General features: G+C 43.1%; 1 protein-coding gene across 6 annotated transcripts in view; it reads right to left on the bottom strand.

The window, feature by feature from the left end:
• FGFR1 (fibroblast growth factor receptor 1) overlaps positions 1–10,976 on the bottom strand; it is an 80,933-nt gene extending 69,957 nt beyond the window's left edge. For all 6 annotated transcript variants that reach the window (XM_039354246.1, XM_039354248.1, XM_039354247.1 and 3 more), the window contains exon 1: positions 10,443–10,976. The gene's annotated coding sequence lies outside the window, so the exon portion shown is untranslated. The remainder of the gene's footprint in view (positions 1–10,442) is intronic.
• Positions 10,977–26,770: the final 15,794 nt, after the last annotated feature.

Genomic DNA, 26,770 nt, shown 5'->3' with positions numbered 1-26,770 from the left:
AATCCCTTATTCCTACTTTAGTGCAGACAATTACCAAGTCTGTCAACAAACCCTTAGCTGCATTTCCAGTGTTCAAAGCATGTATTTCATTGTAATCATTATCTCACCTCTAATAAGCAGGTCCATATTCTCATCTCCAGACAGAAAGCTGTGGACAGGGAAGGTTTAGTCTAGAAAAGAACATAAGCACTGATGGCCTCCTAATTACTATGTTCATCATCATACCAAGCCATGGTTTGATTTATCATGATTTAACTCAACCACAAGTGCTGAGATTCACAGAACCTGGCAAAACCATAAATCATGGTTTACAAACCACAAGAGCCAAAAGACTCTCCACCAAGCCACCTTCTAGCTTAGTTGATTACATCTGAATCAAGACAACCAATCTGCAGCCAAGGTGACCAAGTATGGAAGCCACTCGGTACCTTATGCATTATGCCAGCCTTCCCTAACTTCACGATGGCCTGAAATATCTCTCATATTCCCAGCCAGCTAGCCAACCAGCAAGCTTGCTGGGAATTATGGCATTTAGAGTCCAAAAGACCTGCCAGTTTTATATTTAATTATCAGCCTGAAAAACACAAAGGGAGAGAGCCCAGACTCAAGTTCATACACAAGAAGCAATTTAACTGCTAAATGCATGCAGTCTGCAAATGCTTATGGCCAATTTCTTAGTCCAAATTCTACCAGACCCAACATCTTAAATTAAATTACAACTTCAGTTATAACCTCGCCCCCAATTTGCAAGCGGTGTGTGTGTGTGTGTGTGTTTCAGCACGTAGCAGCACTCAGCTGATCTTTTTATAGCTCAGAAGCTAAAGGGGCTTGAGTCTAGTTAGTAATTGATGAGAAACTGCCACAGAAAACTGGAATTGCAGCATAGATGGGAGGGCTGAAAGAGATCCCAGAAAGCAGCCGGGCAATCTGTTGCCAAGAAAATGCATGGACACGGCCATGAAATCACCAAACGTCAAACTCAACTTGGAGGTTTTTATTTTTGGAGGCAACAAGAGTGCACAAATGCTGAATGAGAAGAATTTAGAGGGGGAAAAGCCCCCACTTCTGCACATCAGAGTAGAAGCTGTTTTCTTAAAAATGGTCCTTCTAATTGCTTTGAGAACAGAGGAAGAAGACGGCACTGATCAATTGTTCCAACATCTTCAGAAGGAAAAGTAATATTCAGATATGGAAGTGCAGCCAAATGCTTCCTCTTCTTGTAGGATATGTACGCGGGTCCAACAAAATTTTAAACCTCTCGGGCTATCTAGCAACATCCAGAGAAGTTGGAGTTTCTGTTCTGTTCTATTCCATTCTACTCTTATACACACACACACAGACACACACACACACACACACATACATACATACATGAATGATACTGCAACTGCCTAAATACATGCCAGTTGCCAACCATCCAAATTTTGATCATGTGACCACAGGGATACTGCAACAGTCATAACTGTGAAAAACGGTCATAAGTCCCTTTTTTTTAGTTCCGCTATAACTCGGAACAGTCATTAAACAAATGGTTGTCAGTCAAGGACTATCTGTATCGACCTAGTAACTCCCATCTGAAAGGCCTCAAAACTAATGCCGGTAGCCCACATTATACCCTAATGCAGGGGTAGGCAACCTTGGCTCTTTTATGACTCGTGGACTTCAACTCCCAGAATTCCTGAGCCAGCCATGCTGAGGGGAAAGGGAAAGGTTTCCAAGCTGAGCCATGCTGGCTCAGGAATTCTGGGAGTTGAAGTCCAGGAGTCATGAAGGGGCCAAAGTTTCCCTCATGCTGGCTCAGGAATTTTGGGAGTTGAAGTCCATGAGTCATGAAGGGGCCAAAGTTTCCCTCATGCTGGCTCAGGAATTCTAGGACTTGAAGTCCACCAGTCATAAAAAAGCCAAGGTTGCCTACCCCGGCGTTAATGCAACGCATCTATCTAGCTTCCATGTATTCAGACTATGTTTACAGCAGGTGTGGATTGTGGCATTGTTTTGGGAAAGAAAGCCCTGCCACAAGCATCAAGGCGTCTTCCCCAGAGCTTGGTCAGAAGAACCGCCATGTTGATTGCGTTCCACAACAGAGACCTCCTCTGAATCCGTGGCTGCAAATATTACTCAAATTGTCTAGCTGACTGAAAAGGGGAGATTGCAAATTTAGCTTTGGGTTCCACGTGTTTATTTTCAAAGGATGATGCACCTGAGAGTTTAAAACTAAGCAGCAAAGATCCCGAATCTTTCCAGAAATTGGAAAGTCTTCCTTCATCCCCGGTCCTACGTGCCTGCACTTCTTATTATGCTCAGACAAAGACAGCTTGCTGTAAAGGGCTTCTTTTTTATTCCAGTCAGAGACTGTCTTGATGCTTTTTAATCCTCTCTGAAGAGGACAATGGAAGGGTCTGCCAACCACCCCTGAGATTACGGAAGGAAAGAGCTTGTGTTTGTGTGTGTGTGTGTGTGTGTGTGTGTGCTGGGGAGGAATGGCTTTCTGCCAAAGAAATACAGTGACAGGCCCCAACAGAGCTCAGCCTTGGCGAATTCCTCTATGCGTGATTATTTACACCGTGCTAGGCTGGGAGAAACAACAAAGTCTGCAGGAATCCATCTGCTCAACTTTGAATATTCATCTTGAGCCCTCCATCCTCCCTCCTGCCCCCCCCCCCACTCCCTGGATCCTGGGTTGCTTCTGCTATGACTGCATATGACTGAATTTGTTGTATTTATTTAGGGTATCCATAAGTCATTCTCTTTGGCCCAGGGTGACATCTGAAAACAGGAAACAGTGATAGAACTCAGCACAATTCAATTCACTCAACCCACGGGAGATAGGAAGATTTAGGAAAGGGGGGAAAAATGTGGAAGATAGTTTCCCCCCCCCTCCCTGGATGTTTGTGGTGGTGAAAGTTTCTCTGCATTTTCTAACCTCAAGAACTTACATCTAGCTTTTTAACGCAAATCTGGTCAACAAGGTCAAATGCTGGGATGCACAGCAAGTTTGGCAGCATCTTGAGGATCACTTAGAGTGAGACACATTATTCTTGGTCTAAAGAAATTCTCCAGCCTTAATTTGTAAATAAAGAACGGGGTTTTCCCCTTGTTGTTTCTGAATAACATATTTAAATCTTATCTAAACCTGAGGCCCTAGAGAAGTCTTTCTCAATCTTTGCAAATCTAGGACGGGAACAAATGACCATATCTAGAAGACAGGGGCAGTTAGAAGAAGCATCATGACTTTCCTTTTTTTTCTCTTAACTATACCAGGATGGGTATTAAACTCACAATCCTCACATTGTCTTCTGTATCTGAACTTCTACCTATTCAGATCTCTGGAAAGCCTTCAAGGAAATGGTTGATTTAGTCAAGCAAAACAGAAATGATTTATTTCCCAGTTTTAAAAGTCGAAAATAAAAAAAGAAGAGTTTTGAAGAAGCAGAAAATCAAATTGGACAGATCTTTGATGTTTGCTAACGTTTCTAAGGAATGTGCCTCTTCGGAAGATGAGCGCTAAGAAAGCTTAGCCACTTATTAACTTAACGTTTGATTGGCTGCCAACATTCCAAGATCAAAATACCCTTTGTCTTTTGAATTCCACACCACCTATTTTAATCATCAGGGTCAGGTGATATTTTGATAACCGGACAAGGAACTAAGAAATGAAATAAGAGTACTGCAGTCTGATCACAGGAACTCAAGAGAAAATTTCATTGAGCTCCACAGATCTTTCTCCCAAGTAAATGCATATAGCACTGTAGCAGACAGTTCTCAAAATGGTGGGGAGAATTCATTGGAAGATCATTTAATTAAGAACATCAGGGAGCAGACATTATGCTGAAAAACATTCCGGTACCAGTTAGAAAACACAATTCTGGAACAAGCAGAGCATTAACTTGATTCCATGTATGGCAAATTTCTACAGATCCTACATTGCCACCAAAAGCTCAAGATAATAAAAGCATCAGCATTCTCACTGAGATGACTCATTAGCAGGGGAGTTACCATCTTGATATAAGTCATCAAGCAGTTAAGATGAGACTGTAAATCAGCTACTTGTAAGAGGAGGAAAATGGACTTAAAACATGGATTAAGTTTCCTGTGAATGGACATACCCTGAACCATCCCAGGGAGCAAAACAATCCATCTGCTGATCACCGGATTTCATGATGTTTAACTGTTTAGATTCCTATATCTTAAGGTCCATTCATTTCTTGGAGCCTCTTCACACATGCTAATAGCTCTGGAATAAGCTTCGTGCCACTAATTTTCACTCCCTGACCCTTAGAAACACTTTGAGATGATCTAAGGTTGCTTTCACCCCCAACTGCTATCAAAATACAAAGAAGAACCCCCAACCAGTGTTCTCTCCAACAAACAAATGGGAATGTGTCAAAATGGCGCCTAATCAGAGCCACCACCCCTTCCCATCACAGTTGCTGGTTTGGTGCTTTGTAAAACAGGAGTCATCCATCATGGCAACATCACCCAACTTACAATCTAAAAGGACGGTGCCTGGTGAACTAGCTGTATCCAACATGGGAAAGACACAAGGTGAAATCTTGGGAGTTATTCCCACCAAAGAGAACCCATTTTCAGCTGCCAAACTAGACACCCAGAGATTTCAGCTGAACTGGAAAGAAATTAACTCTGCTCCTGAACAGAGACAAGGTCAAGTGATCACCCTGGTGTCAATATGAGTTTGGAGCAATACAAATGCCACATATGGAAACGTCCTCAAGAAAAGAATGAAGGGCTTTGCACAAATGAAAGACTTTGGTCTTTGACTATAGTACAAGACCTTGGAATTTAATAATAGACGGTTCTCTAACCGTTTTCCTAATAGGCATTGGCAGTAGTTCTGCCTTCTTCTACAATTTATTTGCAGAATGTATCCTGTCCTGTTCCATTATGAAAAAATACAAGGCAGAACACAAATGTTTTAATTAAAATAAATCAAAGTATAAATGTAATTCCATTAAAATACATGACACACGTACACATGGAGCAGCTTTAAAGTTAACCCTGATGAAAGAAGGGCTGAGATGGAATTAATCTACCTGCTCAGCAGAGAAGAAAAAGATGGTTTATGTCTTGATCTAACAAAATGTTCTTTTGTCGTAGGACAGAAGGACTTGTGCTAGAAGGTCTACTTTTACATGAAATACACAGAAGTCCCCATGTTTGTTTTTTAAAAGGAACTTTAATCAATAGCACGCAACAAAGTATCTATTCTATGTAATCATAGATACTTCAAACCAAAATTTACAGGAGCATTGGTGGAAAACAATTCCAGCTGTGAGAAAAAAAATAGCATCACCAATGTATTCCAGTTAGGAAAGCAAAAATAATGTAGGTAGGTAGGTAGGTAGGTAGGTAGGTAGGTAGGTAGGTAGGTAGGTAGGAAGGAAGGAAGGAAGGAAGGAAGGAAGGAAGGAAGGAAGGAAGGAAGGAAGGTTTGCTTTGATTTCCAGAAAAAAAAAGAAAAAACATTTCCATACTTTTTATTTGACTACTGCGTGCCAATAAAACAAGGAAACCTTTGAATTCTCCCCAGAATTTCATCTGGCTACACAAAAAAGCACTGTATAGCAGATTGCCAGTTCACGCAGGACATGAAGGCAGCCTGGAAAATGCAATGTATCCATATTTACTTTCCTTGCTAAATAGCATGCCAAATTGTCACTTAAGCCCCTTAAAAGATGACAGCTCAACCTTCTTTGGCTATTTATTTGGAATGCCATTGTTCCTTATTACTTCAAAAGTGGTCTAATACCTGAATTTTAAAACAAGAAAAGGACTATTGAATTCACAAATTTAAATCCTTTTTCAACCAATATAAAGAGCATCTGAAAGAAAGTAATCCAGTAGAAGAAGTCATCTATCATAAAGTTTCTTATGAGCCTTTTATTGCTCCGTACAAGATAAGAACTGAGAATGAGATTTGCTCATCACCCACTCTTTAGCAAGCTAACAACACTTAATCTGTCTTAATCTCCCAGATTTAAGACTGCAGGATAAGATGGAGGGGAACCTTATTTTCTTTTTATGATGTGTCCAATGTAAGTGTCAGAGAATCAGCATTTTTCTAGAACTAGCACTTGCGGAGATGATCTAGTTCTGGGACTCAGAACTCAGTCAATGACTGAGAAGGATCATTGACTTTTATTTTAATTTATATGGTAGACTTTCCACCTCAAAAAGTTGCATCTCAAGTTGCCCTTGAAGGGTTTAGTTTACTGTTCACTTACAAAACCGTTTTATCCTTCTCTTCTTTTACTGACCCTCTTTACATTTTATAACAAACCATTACTTCCTGAACTATGGTTATTGAATAAACCATAATAGGTGGGATTTAGACATGCTAACTCATAAATCATGGTTTAGAAATCAGGTTGGCTGGATTCATGTAGCATACTAGTGCAAAACCAAGCACCATAACATCATATACAGTTCTAATCCAGTTAAGTGTGCATTCTGTTCTGCAGCTAACATATTAACATAACCACCATAGTCATAATCCAAAGTGAGATTACCCCAGAACATGGTTGAAGTTGCACATAACTAAGTCTTTCAAAATAACCTAAATGGACATTCCCCTTATCTCGAGGTACACTGCTACGGTTTCTATTTATTTATTTATTGAAAAATAGTTACAGTACTTTTTGAAGGTAAGATCATTTCCGTTAACGATGGGAGAGGAGCTTTTATTTGGAATAAAGCACTTAGAAGATATTCAATTCTTAAAAATATCTTTTATGGGCTCTGATACTGTTGGATATTAGCTACTGTACATACCAAAGTGAATAGAAGCTGGAGGAATAAGAGAGATTAACTAGCCCCAAACTATCAAAAGGAGAAACAATTTGCTTTCAAGTTGATTCTAAATAGCCCTGTCTACCCCTTAAGGCATATGTTTTATAAATATTGGTAGGCTTATAAATGGGAGTATCAAGATATTATTCCCTCCTGAGCTGGCAATTAATCATGAAGAGGCAGCTAGGGTCTGGAACATAAGACAACATAAAAACACCTGCACTTCCCTTGCAGAGCTCCTGTTCCATAGCATAATATCTAATTTTACGGCTATATTCCAATGACCTTGCTGAACTAACAAAACACTCTTTTGCCCCTGTATTTGCATAACATGTAGCTGTACCTAAACTTGGAGTGGAGGCACAGACCCATGCAAGCACCAGATAACCTTTCCCTTATCTTCCATACCTTGGAGCAATGAGGAGACATGTCACAAGTCTAACCATTTGTCTCCTTGCTCTGGAGGCCCATTGCTTATCTCCTCTCCCAGCAAGCCTAGGTAGATGCTCACAAGGGATAGCATTCAGGACAGGTAGTCCTTGACTTATGACTACAATGGAGCCCAAAACCTATATCGCTCAGTGAGTTTGGCCCCATTTTACAACTTTTCTTGCTAAATGAATCATTGCAGTTGTTAAGTTAGTAACACACCTGTGAAGTGAATCTGTTTTCCCCATTGACTTTGTCAGAAGATCGCAATAGAGCAGCGGTTCTCAACCTTTTTATACGGCGACCCCCGGTCACACAGACGTGGCGCGCATGGGCGGCGCTGCTCCGAGGGGGAAAAATGGCGGACTGCGTTGTTTGGCGACCCCCGTAAAATGGTCATTCGACTCCAAATGGGGTCGCGACCCATAGGTTGAGAACCGCTGCAATAGAGGATCACGTGATCCCGGGACTCTGCGCCTGTCATAAATGTGAGTCAGTGGTTAAGCGTCTGAATATAAATCACGTGACCCTGGGCATGCTGCAACGGTCGTAAGTATGAAAAACGGCCGTAAGTCGCTTTTTTCAGTGCTGTTGCAACTTTTGAACTGTCATTAAATGAACTGTTGTGAGCCGAGCACTACCTGTACTAGCTGAGCACTAGGCTCTAGTCCAGGGGTGTCCAATCTTGGTGACTTTAAGACACATGGACTTCAACTTATTTATTTATTTATTTATGAGACTTATATACCGCTTTAAGTGCAAGCACTCTCTAAGCGGTGTACACCAGTAAGCAATGTATATATATATTTACATTGCCCCCAACAATCTGGGTCCTCATTTTACCTACCCCGGAAGGATGGAAGGCTGAGTCAACCTTGAGCCAGTGAGATTTGAATCATTGATCTGCTGAACACAGTCAGCTAAAGTGGCCTGCAGTACTGCACTCTTAACTGCTACGCCACCTCGGCTCAAACTTCCAGAATTCTAGCTGAGGAATTACAGACCTGTGGATTTCAACTCCCTTAGCTGGCTGGGGAATTCTGGGAGTTGAAGTCCACAGCTCTTAAAAATTGTCAAGGTTAGACAGCCCTGCTCTAGTCCACAGGAGATGATATCATGGTCCACTCTTAAGGATGCTGCTCGAAGACCATTCCCTGCCCACCAGCCAACAATGAAGGAAGGAACAGACTTGATATCCAACCACTCCAGAAGAAATCAGCATAGGGAAGCCTCTTCAAGCCAATTTACAAATAGCACCTCTATCTTGTAAACAACCCTCTTCCAAATCCTTCCCACCTCATCAAATAACAGGTGGTCAGTATGCCCCAAAGTCCATTTGTTGGGTTAAGACTAACAACATAAGACAAACAGCAGCAGTTTGGCATGGTGGAGCCTGGCAATACATTTGTTTTCCTGGAAAGAGCTTCAGCAATGAGCAGCGTCTCTGCCCTCATCAGCCTTAGTTTGGGAGTTGGGAAGATGGGGGTTCCTGGGCTCCCCAGTTCCTTCAATTCACTCCTGCCATATGAAAAAGGCAGCTTGATGAGCACAGATAGTCCTCGACTTACCACCATAACTGCGCCCCAAATTTCTTTTTTTAAGTGGGAGGTCATATAACACCGAGACACAGTATGAACCAATCGCCAAGTATCTGAATTTCGATCACACGGATCGAATGCTGCAAAGGTCGTAACTGCGAAAAAATGGTTACACTGGTCATTTTTTTCAGCGCTGTTGTAACTCTGAACGGCCACTAAATGAACTGTTGTAAGTCGAGGACTAACTGTAACAGATCTCTAAACTACCTGGCCTTATCAATGAATCCAAATCCATTGCTGCTTGCACAGCGCCAGCCTTGCCCCAAAGGTGCGTTGTTGTTTTTCTCCTCCAAAAGACACCTGGATTTTCTTGAAGACTTTCTTTCAAGAAGCTTCTTCAGTTGTGAACCAAGCTGAGAACTGAGGAAGCTTCTTAGATGAGAAGCAAAAGAAAAGAGACAAGAAAATTCATTGCCTTTTGAAAGAAAGGGGGAAAAAATAAAATAAAAGCACCTTTGGGACAACCTGCAAGATTGAGAATCTCCATAATAGACAGTGCAGCTTAAGCTCTGCTGGGCTACAGAATGCTTGCCAGCTGGGGATTCTAGGTGCTGCAATCCACGGAGGGTACCCGAATGAAGAAAAGGGGGTTACATAGCTCCATCTGTGTGTTTGGCACACCACAAAATTCCATCACAAAACGAAACAAAACCCGTTCTGGGTACTGGAGGAGCCTACAATGCCAATTTCAGAAGTGGAGGAAAAATAGCAAGGAAGACCAGTCAAGGAAGGAGCAGATTTCTCCTTTGGGAGGCAGAAAGTCAACCGTCAAAGGCACCATAGTTCCAAACATGGCTGTGTTTAAAATCCGAAGCCACCACTGAGGTCCCGAATAGATCTGAAGTCCCCCAGACACGAGTTAAGGGTCCCTTAAGAGTATATCTCAGAGGACACCATCCCCCCTCCCTTAATTTCAGGTATTTCCACCACTAGCTTGGAGTCCAGAAGAGAAATCCAGCCGCTCTCCAGCTTGGAGCGCCCGGCGGCAGTTTAGCAAAGCCACCGACCCCTGGCTCGCGGAACCCAAGCACGTCTGGATGTGTGTACACGCGGACCTCGATGCCGGCTTCTTCTCCTGCGTGCGGGCGGACACGAGCCACTGCAGCACACCAAAAGGAATTGCGGCCGACACCCACGCCGCCCCCCCCCTCCCACGGCTTCGGCAGTCAAGACCCCCACCGACCCACCTCTACAAGCCCCGCCACCCTTTCCTTCTGCCCCCGCACATCCGTCCCTCCGCGGGCCTCCGGCCGTCTCTTTCCCCCCTCTCGCACCGCCGGTTTCCGAGCGCACCCCCCCCCCCACGCAAGCCGTTGCACTGCCAGGCGCCAAACGCCGGGGGCGATGGAGAACCCCGGCTCAGCTGAATACCAGCGGGAACTTGGCCAATTGCACTCGCCGCGGCCACCCCCACCCCCCCCAGCATTTTTTTTCCCCGGGGAAAAGCTACCCCCAAACGGGGACCGGGACCCCGGGAGGGCTCCCCGGCCGGGTCCGAGGTCCGGGAGGCAACGGCGGCGCCTGGAGGGACCCCCCCTCGGAAAAGGCAAAAGTTTGGGCGAAACTTTCTCTCTCCTGCCCCGGGCGAGCGAGCAGCGTCCAACTTACCGCTCGGGCGGGCGGGGGAGGGGGCTCTCTCCGGCGCAGGCGAGCCTTTGAGGGGGGCAGACCGTCGCCCCCCCCTCCGAGGCCGGCGGCCCCAGGTGTCCCCCGCAGGTCCGGCCGGGACAAGAGCGAGTCCGCCGCCGCCGCTGGGAAACAATAGCCGAGCCACGCGCGCTCCTCCTCCTCCTCCTCGGCTCGGCTCGGCTCAGAGTCCGGGCTCCATCAGCGGCGGCGCCGTCCCGCCGAGAGCGCTGGCGAAGGCAGCCCAGCAGGCAGCGGCTGCAACTCCGCCTTCCAAGCGGCCGGAGGAGGAAGGGAGAGCGGCCGGGGCAGGCAGGTGGCGCGGGAGAAGCGAGCTCGGAGGCGGCCACGGACGGGGCGCTCCGGAAGGGCTCTCCGGCGCGCGCTTCCCGGGCACAGAGCGAGGGAGCGCGGCGTCTTCTTCTTCTTCTTTCTCGCGTTCCGCAGAGCGGCCGGTGCTGGCGGCGACTAGCTCGGGCGCTCGCCCAGTCCGGCAGCGGAGAGCAGCCGGGGGAGTGAGTCACTCCCACCCCGCCCGCCCGGCCCCGCCCCGTCCGCCCGCCAGCCAGCCCGCCCCTCCTGCTGGGGTCTTCGGCGTCCCGGGAGCTCCGGCGCTGCTCTCCCGCCGCGGCGCCTGCTGCTGCTGCTCGCTGGCCGGCAGAGGAGCGGGCAAAGGCGAGCTCGGGTGGGCGTTGCGGGGAGGCCGGCCGAACCCAGCCGCCCCGGGCTGCCTGCGACCCGCGCGGCGCCGCACCACGACGCCGGCCCGCCGAGCTGCTGGGGTTGTGCGGAGGCAGAAGAAAGCCGGGGGGGGGGGGTTTCTCGGCTTGCCAAGCTGGCTGGCCTTGCAGCCCCCGTCAGACCTCAATGGGAAGAGAGGGTGTGTGTGTGTGTGTGTGTTCTGCCTTGAATCCCTGCTGGATTCCTGAGTACAGGTAGTCCTCGACTTACAGTGGTTCATTCAGTGATCTCAATGACCATTTCTCACCCTAAGGACCGTGGCAGCATCCCCGGGGTCACGTGATTTCCTTATTCAGATGCTTGACAACCAGCTCGCATTTATGACGGATGCGGTGTCTTGGGGCCGTGTGATTCTCTTAGATGATTTTTCTGACAACGGGGAAGCCAGATTTCACTGGATAACCGTGTTACTAATTTAACCGCTGCAGTGATTTGCTTAACAAACAAACATGGCGAGAGAAGTCGTAAAATGGGGCAAAGCTCACTTAACCAATTTCTTCTTTAGCAACATGAATTCTGGGCTCGGTTGTGGTTGTAAACCGAGGACTACCGGTACTTGCTTGCTCTCGCATCTGTCCCTTTCTCTAAGCCGGGAGAGTTCAGGCTGGAGTTGGGGGCCTCCGCAGGGTGGTGAATGACTGAGAAAGGAGTCAGGGTTGTGGGGTATTTTGCTTTCTTTTTTTAAAAAAAATAATAATCTGATCATGCCCCTGCAGGGAAAATGGGAATGTGATCCGAATTTGCTGGCATTTGCTTTTAGCTGTGCCCCTGCATTCCTGGCAGAGTGGAGGGCTGTGGCCCTGGAAAGTGACCGCCTGGGATATACAGATTAAAGGGTACAGGAATGATTTTAAAATGCAGCATCTTTATTTCTTCCCCTGTTCCAATCCCAGTGAAATCTTCCAGGTTATTCACATGGGGGGGGGGTGTCACACAACTTCATGTATCCTTGTAGGGAATTGTTCTACAGCAAAGTTTGAAATCCTGGCCTCTTTAAGCCAGAGTCTGCTTAGCTAAAGTTGTACTTGCATAAGACTCTTATACAAGACTCCTATACATTGCAACTGGGAAAACCATGGCCTTGATTATACCAACAAAAGTGCGTATAGTCCAGGCCATGGTTTTCCCAGTTGCAATGTATGGCTGTGAAAGTTGGACTATAAGAAAGGCTGAGTGCCAAAGAATGGAGGCCTTTGAACTCTGGTGCTGGAGAAGACTCCTGCGAGTCCCTTGGACTGCAAGGCGTTCAAATTGGTCAGTCCTAGAGGAGATCAACCCTGACTGCTCTTTAGAAGGCCAGATCCTGAAGTTGAAACTCAAGTACTTCGGCCACCTAATGAGAAGGAAGGGCTCGTTGGAGAAGGGCCTAATGCTGAAAAAAGATGGAGGGCTAGCATCACCACCCCAGCTCCACCTAAGATCATCAGACATTTGATGCTCAGAGGAGCACAAACCCTACTGTAAACTGTGCATGCAATGGATCTAGGTTGTGCATTCTTCCTCATCCCCTCCCAGAGTCCACGGAAAAGGTATCTTCCATGAAACCAGTCCCTGATGCCAAAAAGGTTGGGGACCACTGGCCTAAACCATCTTTTCAATAACTCATTTTAGATTTATCAGAAACTACGCCTAAAAAGGCATCCAAATCCCTAATGAGACAAATTGGCTTACTCAACTCACAAAATCTTTGCTTTCTTTGGTTTTGGTTAACGCTGTGCAAACTCAAGTAATTATGGCTTATTCAGCAAAGCAGGTTAAGCACGCTGGCATAGTAATGGTTACTATGCCAGCGTGAATGAGCCACAACTAACTGAATGAGCCACGACTAACTGAATTCACACTTTAGAATGGAAGGAACAGAATAGAATAGAATAGAATAGAATAGAATAGAATAGAATAGAATAGAATAGAACCGAACCTTTATTGTCACTTTAAATGTATACTAATCAGCATACATTAAATGAAATTTTGTTGCATTCAGTTCTCAAAAAAATACCATTATGCAAACACCAGTCTAGTTCGAATGTATACATACAAGTTCAAATGTATATGTATACATATACTTTGTCATCATGTGGTTATTAGGTTTGGTGTTATGTTAAATTAGAGCAGTTGTGAGCCTGATCAACATGCTCTGGAATAACATAGAACACAGAATAATAGGCTTGGAATGGATCTTGGATATCAGGGAATTGCACAGCAGGTGTCCAAATGAAGTTAGAGATGCGGACACGAACTTGTGGTCTTTATATAAATAAATATATTTAACTTATGCATTTACAGCAGACAAGACAAGGAACACCATGAGGTAAATCATAGACAGCATACAGAGCACACAGAAGAAAAAGGCGGGAAAAACAGAAATTCCCTCTTTACAACCACAGCAACCTATCATAGCATAGATTGCCTCATGCAGAGCCAGCAGTCTCCAGTCAATCAACTACCACTGTGTGTTCTGGCCCATTGTACACTTTACTGTTCCAACTACTAAATTTAAATATCTTAATATTGGAGGTCTTCTAGTCCACCTCCTGTTCAAGCAGGAGACAAAGGGTGTGCTTCAACCATTCTTCCAATTTCTATATCTTTTTGGGTCTGCCAATACTGTACTCCTCTTTCTCTGTCTCTCAAAGTGTGCTACACAATAGCTTGTTTAAACTATGGTTTGACTAAACCACAGGACTTCACACCCATGCTACTAAACCACAGAATGAGGGAATCTGTACAAATCTGTACAAATCCACAATCTGGATTCCTAAATACATTAACAGACACATGCCTCAATCAAGTTTACCAAATTGTGTGATAAGCACACAACTTGGCTCATTTTCTTTTTAATTTTTGACTACCGAACGTGTTTAAGGACCTTGCAAAGTTGCACAGTGCTCCTGACATCTTATTTTCTTCAAAATGCCCTCTAGGGAATAAAAGGAAAAAAAACAGGAAGGTAGCAAGAAGCAGAAAAGCCCTCTGTTAATTGTTGTTTTTGTTGGGAAGCCGAGTTGCGCTGAATCTGGAGGCACCCCAGGCAAGAGATGCTGGCTTTTTGCCTGCTAAGCTAAGCACTTGCCCAAAGTTTAGGATGAAGTTTTCATCACGGAAAATTACTGTACAGGAACAAGTTGGCAGAGCTTGGATCCCTTGAGAATCACTGCTATCAAAGATGGATAGACAAAGACGTTCCCAGCCAGTTTTCCTAAATTCAGGCAGTACGCAACTTTCTGTTCTCTCCAATAGAAGATAATATTTGTAGTCCAAGGTTGAACTGTGGGATCTCTGGTTCTTCCCAATCAAGGAACTATCAACTCAAACAGTCAATAGTAAACAACAGCCTAATCAAGAAACTACCAAGAACTGCCCCATCAAAACTGATAGGTCAAGCCATTTGTATATAAACAGAGAACAAACCTCACTTCCTTCTAGCATTGATAATGTTACCTAGTTGGATAATGGAACATCTGCAAGAAAACAACCAAGTTCAGAGAGCACCAAAGACCTGTCTGTTCTCTCCCTTAATCCCAAGAGTATGGAGATTGGGTCATAGCCAAAGAAAGGCATGTTGCAAGTCCTCAAAGACCCCCCCCTTTTTATTACCATTTTGCTTTCATCACCTCAGTTCCAGCACTGAAGGAAAAAAAAACCCCCAAGTTTCTAGACCTAGTCTGCAGAATCCTGCTAAGCATTTGTCTGGTGAGATTGGACTCGTAATACAGTGCAATTCTGTGGGACTTGTTTTTCTCTAAGAATTGACACATTGCACTAAGGTAGGGCTTGGGTCAACAAAACTTATTAAATAAACCATAACTAGATAAGCCAGAAAGTGCTAAGCTATAAATCATGATTTGCAAGCCACTATGCTTAGCTTCCCACTGTCAAACCCACATGAGGGCTTAACGCAGTGGTTCTCAACCTGTGGGTTGGGACCCCATTTGGGTTCGAACGACCATTTCACGGGGATCACCAAACAACACAGTCCGCCATTTTTTCCCCCTTTTCCTTAGCTGTGCTACTCCCTTTTATTCTATTGGCTTTTGAAAGCCAATAGAATAGACTCTCTTGAATAGAGTCTAATTCTATTGGCTTTCAAAAGCCAATAGGAATTGTCCAGGCTGTCTCTGCCCTGCTGAGCCCGCCAAAAGTCCCATTCTGCAAACGGTGCTGCACCAGTTGAGTAGTCCTCGACTTACGACCGGTTGAGTAGTCCTTGACTTACGACCGGTTGGGGGTCGCAGCATTAAAAAGGTTGAGAACCACTGGCTTAACACTTTGTGAAAGTACAATCAATGCTCAAACTTCAGGGTGTATCGAAACTCCTAACTTCTCCTGTCCCTCTGATGGAATCACTTGAATTTCTGTTGGCTATACAGCTCTTAAAACACAACAGAAAGGAAAGCAGCAGAAATGTTGTCCTATGTTGTCCTGTCCTTCTTGCATCCAAAAATAGTTCCCCATTAGGAATTCCTTAGCTGATATCTATCACACTCGACCAATGATTGGGTAGAGGAAGTAGATGGTTAAAAGGGGTCGCTGAGCCAAGACTGCAGTTTCTTTTCTGGCACGCTGTACCGTAGTGCCTTTCTTCCATTTAAAATGTAAAATCAATAGTTGTAAATCAGATGAGCTAGCTATAAAAGCTGACTCTGATAACTTCCCATCTTTAAACAGTGAGGACCCATGCGCAGTTTGGTTTTCTCTGCTTGTCTAGTGTTTAATGAACCCTACAGCCATACTGGAGGAAATGCAGGGTTTAATATTTGGTGAGTTGTTTGCTCAAAGGTGGTTCAAATATGAGGTGTCTGTTGAGAATTGGTTATCCAGACATATCACATGATGCTCTAAAGTCGAAAGGGACAGTAAGATTTCTCTGTCCATCCTTCCCTGGTTCTGGGGAAAGCAATGTCAGGAGAAGCAGGTCTGAGAGACTAAACCACTCTTCCCTACTTTAGCAAGGCTGTCTAGTTGTTATCCAACAGCCAGAGGCAAATAAGGTTGTAAGGAAAAAGGGGTGATCATATCATTTGTTCCCCATAGGACTGAAATGTCAAGACCAACTATTTCCTTCCCTCTAAACCAGGGGTGTCAAACTCGCAACGTTATGTGACGTGTTGCGATGTATCATGACTTTTTTCCATTGCCGGCAATGGGGTGGGTACAGTTTCCATGAGCCGGCAGTTTGACACCCCTGCTTTAAACCTATGATAAGTATGTTTTCAAATCTGTAGCCTGGTTGTTACAGAAGGCTAAGGTATAATATAGTTTAGTTTTAGCTTAATATTTCTGTGAACCAGCCATTCTGGTGAAGAAATTCTGGAAGCTGAAGTCCACACATCTGGACATCGTCCAGGTTGGGAAGATGTGTGTCAGGATAATAATTTAATAGCTAAACAGCTTATGTAATGATGTAATGCAATGTAAGATGGATGATGCAATAATAGGAATGACTCAGCAGGTGTGTGTATCCCTTTAAGAGCCTGAGTATAAAAGGGAAAGCTTTTGCTGTTGTGTTCTCTCTCTCTATCTCTCTTCCTGTTTCCTGCTGTAATTGCTGTGTATTGGAGTTTGCTGTATTACCACGTGTATGTATTTTGTTTCTAGTATATTTGTAGATATTGTTACATAAACCACCGTTTAATACAAACCACTGTTTACTGTCTTTGCTCCTGGGTTACTTCAGCGCAATAAGACTGTGCATCATGCTCTGACAATGTGTTTAGTATATTGCATAAACCCAGTCAATTGCAACATGTTCAATAAATCTTGGCTCAACGAACCACAGCTTAGTATAATCTATAAGCCTGCTCTAAAAGTTCCTGGGAATTAAATGACATTTCTACCTTCCAGTCATTTTGGCTTCTGTATAGCTAGATAAATCCAGGTAATATTTCCAAGCTACAGAAGAGCAGTTGCTTAATAGGGCAAAGAAATACAGGTCAACCGACTTGTTCAGGATGGAGGGACAAGTAGATCAAAGCAAATAACACTGTAACAGAAAGTTGCAAGAATAAAACCAGTAATATAAGAGTCTTTCACTCATAAGAGTCAGGAATCTTGCTTAACCTAGATCTGTGGTTTAGCTTATCTGTAGTTTTGGCAGGAACAAAAGCCAAGAGGCTTATACAGTCTTAAGGTCTTAATGAAAAAAAGATATACTGCTTGGATTTAGACCACAGGTCCGATATTAGTTGCCATTTTTACTAGCTGGATTGAATGCTGTTTGGGCAGAAATCAAACCAATAGATGACAAGATATTAGTTAGACTTCTGACTTGAATTAGTCTGGTGGTCAGTCTCTTTCTCCCAAGAAGCCTAAGAACTCTGCCAAGGGCTCCTGATCAGCATGAAATGCCCCTCTTTAATACAGTTGTCCGGGTTTCGGGATAAGCTATCATAGAAAGCCAACTATAAACATAACACAAGGTTATATACTATCAGGATGCTATCACATGTGGTCATTGCAATTTGAAACTTGACATTTGACATCTGAAACTGTTTGCTTTGTCCTAGTGAGCTGGCATAATTAAAGAAACCTATGATTTAGGGCAGGGGTCTCCAAACTTGGTAACTTTAAGACTTGTGGACTTCAACTCCCATGCTGGTTGGGGAATTCTGGGAGATGAAGTCCACAAGTCTTAAAGTTACCAAGTTTGGGGACCCCTGATTTAAGGCAATGTCCAGATCAGTCCTGGGAAGACCTTGGATTTAGAAGAACAGTAAGATGTTTTAAGTTGAGCCACATCTGTTAATAGGTGGACCTCCGTTTCTTGTATCTGTTGGAGTTTCTGGACCTATTTCAAAAGAATCCCCTTTGTCTGGCAGCAGGCAACCTGTATGATAAAAAAAAGTTTGTAATAGTGTTGATGATTACTTCATTCTATAGGAAAAGTGCTTGTGGAAATTGCCCACTCCTAATGCAACCTGAGCCCAAAGTAGCAGCATATCAAGAAGGGGCAGAGCTGTTGTGTGTAAGCTTCTCCCTTTCAGTATGTGCTTTTCTTGGACAGCAGCAGTTTTTCAACCCTTTTGCAACTGAATACAACTTGACAAATTATAATAATACTCAGAAGAAAATGAGAACTTGGAAGCAACAGGCAGATGTTAAAACAAGTGATTCCTGCAGTCCATGGAGAGCTGCTTGTTCTCTATAAAAATCTTTGAAAACATTTCCAATCCTCTGCTGCTGAAACACACATAGACAATTAGTCCCCATTGGAAACCTCATAATCACATGAAAAGTCAATTTCCTCCATATATTTTCCTAGGTATGAATGCCTACTCTTCTGTGAACCAGCAGGATACCAGCTAACCACATTTCATTGGAGGAAGGATGGAAGCAGAACTGGTAGATGAGAGAAAGCAATATCCTATCTGGGGCTCTCTGTGTTTGATTGTTTCCCTGCAGACATTTCATTAGCCAAGGTAGGTAACATCATCTGTACTTTATTTGGTTATTATTATTCCAGCCAGTTATTTGAGGATAACTATTGGCCTGAAATGGTATAGGGTTTCCTGCTTGAGCAGGGGGTTGAACTAGAAGACCTTCAAGGTCCCTTCCAACTCTGTTATTCTGTTAAAAACTATTTCAGTAAAACAAAGAAAGTTAAGGGAGTTGATCTGACTACAGAAGCAGCTTAGGCTTGTCACAACATCCAAATCTCTCTTCCAAGTCCTTCATTGCTAATCTACCAAGACCTCGGTGCTCTCTGAGCTTAGTTGTTTACTTGCAGGTATTTCATTGCCCAAACTAGGTAACATCATCAATACCATTACTCCTGTTGCTCAGAGAGCACCAAGGACCCCTCATTTTAACCCAGAGCTACAAATATTCTTTATCAATATCCTATATCCCAGTTTTAAAGACACAAGAGACTCCCAGTTACACGTTGACTAAAATAGCAGACCCTCAAAACCAACTAGCTAGAAGGCATTTGAGGGTACCACGTCCCCCAAACTAAAAGGCATGGGCTAAATGCAATTGCTATTCAGATGATCGTAAGTTGCAATAATCTTTGGTTCGTGTTAGAGTTTGGTTATGAGACTCAAAGGCTGGGTTCATATGTCATACTGAGCCATTGTAAGGTTTTATTTTGGCTTTGTGGCTGATGTAAACCAAAGCATTGTGGTTTATGAAACCACAGTTACTGACTTGATGGTGTAGGAGGTCAGTCATTGGCTTATTCCCCAAGTGACTTAGGCACCTTGTCTGGGAGAACTCTCTGTTGATCATTCCCAACAAGCCAGCTTTCAATCTTTCTCACCTGAGACAACCAAAAGCTTCAAATTGCCTTCTAGAAGAGTTTCTCTTATGATTCTAAGAGGTTGTTCACTCTTTTACCAATACCTACTCCTTGATTTGTGATCTTGAATCATGACACCAAAGAAAGAAAAGAGGAAGAGGAAGAGGAAGAAGAAGAAGAAAAAGAAAAAGAAAAGAAGACTTGTAGAGTTCTTACAACAGACAGCTGTAACACAGATCTAATGCTATAATAAAGCAGCCGGAAGTTGTTCGTATTCTTATCATCACCAGCTGGGATGTGAGCAATTCAGAAAGAAAGCAAACAGACTGATATTTCATCTCTGCCAACAGAGTAGGCTCTATCTTTCTGCCATAGAATGGAAAGACTCTCAATACACAGGGGAAATTTTTGATGGCACTGGCTTCTATTATTTGGATAAAGAAAGAAGCTGAATTGAAGAATGGTAGTTGCAGTCAAGCAATAGTTTGTTGCATTTTGCTGCTCCAAACTGGAGTTTTGTAAAATTTTGAAAAATGCCCTATAAGATCAATCTACATTGTTAGCAATCGTTTTCCAACTGAATAAGGGAATCAGTTTATGGGGAAACTCTTGACAATAGTCTAGCACATGTTGGATGGACCCACATAAACAATATATTTCACTGCTACGAGGATTGTGTTGCTCATAAAACACACACTGAAGGTCTAAACTGTCCTTGTGCTAGATGGAATAATTCAACTTTTCTCCTTATTTCTTTGAACCGAGAATTGACAGATCTGGTACTGTTGTTCTGTTTGAAGATGGAAAGCTTTGCTATATGTTACATATGTAGCCAGGAGTTTTCTATCAGCATTACAAAACTGAGATTGGGTAGAACAGTTGATACACAAAGCAGTTGTGAAATTGATTGAAAATGGATAAAGTGCTTACAGCAGAAATGGCCCTTGCAAATAAGTGTCTGCATGTGTTGTTCTAGGGACATCCACAGGTTGTACGCGCGTGTGTATGTGTGTGTGTAAAAAAAAGTAAATATGGCAACTGTGACAGCATATTCAAAGACTTTAAAGACTCTTTAAATGTGCATTGCATGGAACATATGTCAAAGTGACAGATCTTTGATCCCAGGGTCTCAGCTGTCATCTTCACTTTTTTGATTCCTTACAGATGCCCCTGGGCCACAAATTTTGCACACACAAAGACAGATTGCCAGTAAAACTTGCTTTCAGCCTGCTTAGACAAAACACAGTGTCAATATTTTCTACAGTTGCTGCCATCAGGAGGAAATATTGATTCAAAATAGGTAGGAACTTAAAAATGAGAGTTGCTCAGAGGTACACCCAAATGTTATGGATTATGCAAAGCTAAGAAAAACGAATCTCATTAAAATATGGTTTTGGAATACACTGTTTTATTGTTTGTTCCCAGTGAACTATTTATTTATCAAGTTAAAGGGGGGCTGTATTTAATAATTAAAATTTAATTCTTAAAAGTAAGTTTATACCCCTTTATAAATGGAAGCAAAGAGAGATTTTGATTTTTTTTGTTTTATTACAAATTGCTGCTGTTTAGTGATTTTTCTAGAGTTTTGCAATACAGAAGTGGTAGCTCTTGGACAATCCGAATGCATTCCTGGGACTTATATCAGACATCCAAGAATGGCATACAGAAATGATACTTCTTTTTCTTATTTGGATAGAGAAAGGTTTGAAGATTTCATGGCAGAGGGCCTTTGGTGTGACCCCCAGGTGTAAGTGTGCTTGGTACAGTGTGTGTAATTGAGTGGACATTTTAATCTCTGTGACTCTGTTTGAGAAGCTAGCAGTAGTCTTTAGTGGGATCAGCCAGGTTAATTTTCTATGATGCCCCAGAGCTTTCAAAACTTGGTTTGATCACTAAATCTGGCCTCAGTGGCCAATGTTACTAGACTGTGACCGGAAAGAGCATGATTATTGCATCAATAGGAAATTTCGTTATAATAGAAAATTTTGGAAACATTTGGATGCACAATGATTCCTGCTTTAAAAGCCCCAAACCCTTTTAAATGGTAAAAAAATAAAATAAAGTGGTGAGTAGAGGGATAGGGGATGGAGTCAAGAGAGTCGTCAGCCTGGAATCCTTACATTCCCACAAGCAGTCTAAGTCCAACCCCTCTTGATTTCCATTAACTCTTATCTAGCTCCAATTCAGTGCTGACCATTAGTTGACTAGATTCTTGGGCAAAAGCATGAGCAATAAATAAGCTTACCTGGAACTTAACACTGATTCTTTGCATCAGACATGGTGCCAGGAAGAACTGAAGGAGATGAAGGATGATGTCCATGCCTGTACGTGCTCCAAAGGGTTCTTGTGCAAGGACTCCTACATGAACATCCATAGCAAAGGGGGAATGTAAAAAAAATCAAGATGACAGCTTGACTTGCATGGTATGGCTGCCATCTTGGCACCCCCTTGGATGCCCTACCACCAGTAGGACCTTGCCAGAGGTGGAGCTATGACTGCTAACCAAGAGTGCCAAATTTGGTGATCAGACTTGAGAGAACATAAAAAATTCTCTAAGGAGGCTTGGTTTCCTGGATAGAAGGTTGAGTTTGAGCTACTGTTGCTTGTTCCATCTATTAAGGAATTTCAGTGGGTGGGGTCAAGGAGAAGAGTCTTTTCTGCTGTGGCTCCATTCCTGTGGAACATTCTACCACTGGAGGTGAGAACTGGCCCCACCCTTTTGGCATTCTGAAAGAGTATTAACATTTGGTTTTGCTGGCTATTTGGGGCCCTGAGGGAAGCACTCACCATTGGAGGCAGCTGATGGAGTAAGAAGACTTCATCCCCGCCTCGTCCATCTCTTAGTTCTGTTTTTTGTATAAATGTCTATGGAGATTCTCAGTCATTGAAGTCATGGTTGTCTCAAAGGCAATTGGACTTTCTCTAGTTTTCCTTGAAGACGTTTCACTTCTCATCCAGGAAGCTTCATTGGTTCTGTTTTTTTCTACAGTTTAAATTTTTTTTAATTTATATCGTTCTAATACTTCAATTATTTTCCCAGTTCTCTTTTGTAATCTGTGAACTGCCCAGAGTTGCTCTATAGGAGAAATGGGTGGCATACACATTTAATAAATAAATAAAATTCCAGGTGAATTTTGCAGGCTTGAAAGGGAAGGATAACAGCTCTGAGCAAAAAACAAGCAGTTTTTTTTTAAAAAAAGGGCAAGTATCAGCTGGGCTGTGTGGGAGATGAACTGCCTGCTTGAAGGAGAATGACTAGCCTGCAATTGTCACATACCAAGGAGCTCATTAAGGAAGGTCACATGATGGTTTATTGTCTGCAGACAACAATCAAGCCAGACAGTTACACAGTGGTGTTTGCAACCAGAGCAACACTTAATGCTTTTCTCCGGTCTGAAGTGCCCAAGAAGGGAGCCACTTATTACACCGTTGTCTTCTTCTCCCATGGCAGCGTCAAATGTTCATTATCCCTCATTGCATTCATCAAGAAGGCATCTTGGATCAGGATAGGGGGTTGATTTAGCACGCCATCCCACCGTGCTGTGGACCAGATTCACGTCTTTATTTTCCGGGCTTCCACATCTGAGATCCTTAGGTGTCTTCATCCTTCTGGAAAAACAGCAGCTCCTTCAGATTTGGAGAAGATGACAGAGGGAGCAAACACAAACAATGATTTTGAAGTAATAGAAAATACTTGCAGCTTGGGTTTTATATTTTGGCAAAGGCTTGTTCTCCGAGCTTGTTTCAATCTTAGTTTCTGAATGTTTTGTTACCAGACTAGGTGACATCAGCAGCAGGATTTTCTTGTCCTATTCCTCTTCAGCTTATATATGTCTTGTGTGCTAGAATGGTCATTTGGAAGAAGGAAGACAACAGCAACATAGTATACAGAATCAATTGAAATAATTGTAATCAGTTCCAGGGGGGACAACAAGAAGGCAATTGAAAACAAGAGTTCATGAACATCAACTAGCAGTTAAACGGCACCACCAAAAACCCCTGATAGCAAGCCACATTGACAGTGAACTACATCAGTTCCATTCGGAAGGAACAAAAATCATTGGACATGCCAACACCTGCCACATACGTGAATTTATTGAAGCCTGGTATATTCTACCAAAGGAGCAATTAACAAGCATATTGATTTAGATCCAGCATATGAATATGTAAGAAACTAGACTAGGGGTAGGCAACCTTGGCTCTTTTATGACTCGTGGACTTCAACTCCCAGAATTCCTGAGTCAGCCATGCTGAGGGGAAAGGGAGAGGTTTCCAAGCTGAGCCATGCTGACTCAGGAATTCTGGGAGTTGAAGTCCACGAGTCATGAAGGGGCCAAAGTTTCCCTCATGCTGGCTGAGGAATTCTGGGAGTTGAAGTCCACGAATCATAAAAGAGCCAAGGTTGCCTACCCCTGAACTAGACCATTTGAATGACCAATCAACAAGAAAGCTTCTCAGAATTTAAATATAGCTCCAAACAAACAACCGATCACACAACCAACTGACCACAATGGCACGCAAGGCATATATAAGCTAAAGAGGAATAGGACAAAAAAATCCTGCTGATGATGTTACCTAGTGTGGTAATGAAATTGACACAAGCTTGGAGAGCAAATCACTGCCAAAAAATGAACAATGATTCTTAAATAGCGATCTGGGCGTGTATTCCTCCAGTCTGGGAATTCACTATACATTATTTTTCCTTGCTGGTCAATACAATTGATCTTTTCTATTAAAAGATTTCCAGCAATGACGTTATTCACATTTTGGCAGCGTTTTAAGATCCAGACTAAGAAAAGGAGAAAGGAGAGAAAAAGCAAGCAAGAGATGATCAGTACAAGTGGTTATTCTTGGCTCTTATTAAATACATTTTGCAGGCTTGAACTGCTCCTTAAAGAATAAGCATTTGTTGGGCGTTCCTAGGCATCCATTGTCCCAAATCACTGGAAGGAGAAAAAACATACAGGTAGCCTTGACTTATGACCACAACTGAGCCCAAAATTTCTGTTGCTAAGCAAGACACTTCTTAAGTGACTTTTGCCCCAGTTTATGATCTTTCTTGCCCCAGTCATTAAAGTGAATCACTGCAGTTGTTAAGTTAGTAACATCGTTGTTAAGTGAATCTGGCTTCCCTATCAATTTTGCTTCTCAGAAGTTTACAAAATAGGATCATATGACTTCAAGACACTGCAACCGTCATAAATAGGAACCAGTGGCCAAGTGTCCGAGTTTTGACCACATGACCACAGGGGCGCTGCAACAGTCGTTCAGTGCAATAAACGGTCATAGGTCCATGGTAACTTTGACCAGTCACCAAATGAATGGTTGTAAAATAAGGACTACTGTATAATGACCGTAGGTCAGCAGGTCCAGTTGAACTGTGCGCCCGTTTTAACATCACCCGGTTAAAGTACTAGCAGTTTTCAGAATGTGAAGGACTGAAGTCCAAAGGGAAAAACTGAATAGTGTTCCCAGCCTCCTCCTGGCCCTTTTGGAGTAACTGTGTCTCTCCTTTATTATTTAATATTACTGTTGTTATTTATTTATTTATTATTGTAAGCAAGAATTCAGGGGCTGACTCCATCTTTCTCCAGTCCATAGCTGTGCTGAGCACCCTAGGAATCCATTTAATTTGCTCTGAGGTTAGCAGTGATCACTTAGATACATGCTCTGTGACATCCTTGGGGATAATTATTCACTGCAATGTACTTTCTGCTTGAGATGAATCTGACTTCTGGCCTCCCGTTGATTCACTGAGGTAATTAATTGTGGCAAGAACCAGCTCTGGTGCAGCAATGTTGTTAAGCTCTCTTAACTTCTTTATGCGTCGTTCCACCTTATTATTATTCTTTAAGTTTTGCTGAAGGAGCAGCTCACGAAATCCTCCTTTCTTTATCTGAAAATGTACAGGCAGCGGAAATTAAGAAGGATTGAAAAGGGAGAGGAAAGAATAAAATGACAATAATTATGTCCAACCAAAAGACCCATTTAGAGTTTTGTCTGTTTTAGCTTTCCTATCTTAAATAGTTTACCCAGCATTAAATAGCACTTACACTTGGAGTAAATATATTCTAAAACACTTTTGGGTTTAGTCCTGTGCTTGGTGATCCAATAAACCCATTTTCTAATTTCACACAGCGTACTCTGATAAAGTAGCCAACAAGCTAACCAAGGCTAACCTGCTATGCAAATACCAGGTGCAAGGTTTCAAAGTGACCCTGTTATGCATATTGTTTAAAATATTTGATTTTTAACCTGCATTGGGAGCTGCAGCCTGCCAAGGAAAATTCTTTGTAACCTCATCTGTGCTCGACAGAAGCCAAAGTGCCTTGACTGAACTCCGTTTAGCTCTGTTGAAATCAATGAACTCAGAAATGATTTGGCTGGTATAGCTCATTCCTTCTTCCAGGCATGTTGCCAGGAACATTAATGGAAAAGGGATACAAATAATAAATATCACTACATATATATGTAGCTTGACATGAAATCTTTGTCTGCCTTAAACCAAAGAGATGGAGATATGTTTTTTTTCAAACATATATCCATTTTTAAAACATATATCCATCCATTTCCCATTTCTGCACTGCTCTACAGTTTTGGGGACCGTTCCCCCCACCGAAAGCCCACCTGTACTATTGCAATCTTTTCTGGATACAATATCCTTGGATACTTTTTTTTTCTTTTTTTGCAAACAGCTTTCCCTACCTTCTCAAAGTCATTGTGCCACTGAATCTCAATTAACAGGAGGAAAAGCTTACTGGAACACTTGCAAACCGACAGAGAGGACAGAACTTGTGGGATTGGCAAGGTCAAAGTCATAATAGCCCTGAGCAAATAACAACAGCAACTCTGGGAAGCTCGCAACAATCTAAGAAATTACAATAAAACCAATAAAAGGTAAAAGCTGGCAAGTGCAATGAAGTGTGTGTGGGGGTCTCACTCCCCCTCCTGGCAAACAGCCAGGTCTTCAAGGCTCTTCTAAAAATCAGCAGGGGAGGAGGTCATCCAGATCTCTGGGGGGACCCCATTCCAGAGGGCAGGAAGAGCTTCAGAGAAGGCAGACTTCCAGCTCTCTGAGAGACGACAGCCTTTAATCAAAGGAATTCAGAGCACATCAACAGTGCAGGATCAAAACAGCTGGGCAGATGCTAGGGGAGGCTGGTGGTCCCTCAGGCAACCAGGCCCCTAGGCCTTGAACGAGTAGTCCTCAATTTATCGAGCCCATAATTTCTGCTGTTAAGCAAGACAGTTATTAAATGAATTTTACCCCATTTTACCAACTTTCTTGCCACAGTTGTTAAGCGAATCACTGCAGTTATTAAGTTAGTAACACAGT

The sequence above is a fragment of the Crotalus tigris genome, unplaced genomic scaffold (assembly GCF_016545835.1).
Source record: "Crotalus tigris isolate CLP2741 ecotype Arizona unplaced genomic scaffold, ASM1654583v1 scf7180000018549.3470463, whole genome shotgun sequence".
Lineage (NCBI taxonomy): Eukaryota > Metazoa > Chordata > Lepidosauria > Squamata > Viperidae > Crotalus > Crotalus tigris.
This window is presented reverse-complemented; position numbering and strand designations above follow the sequence as displayed.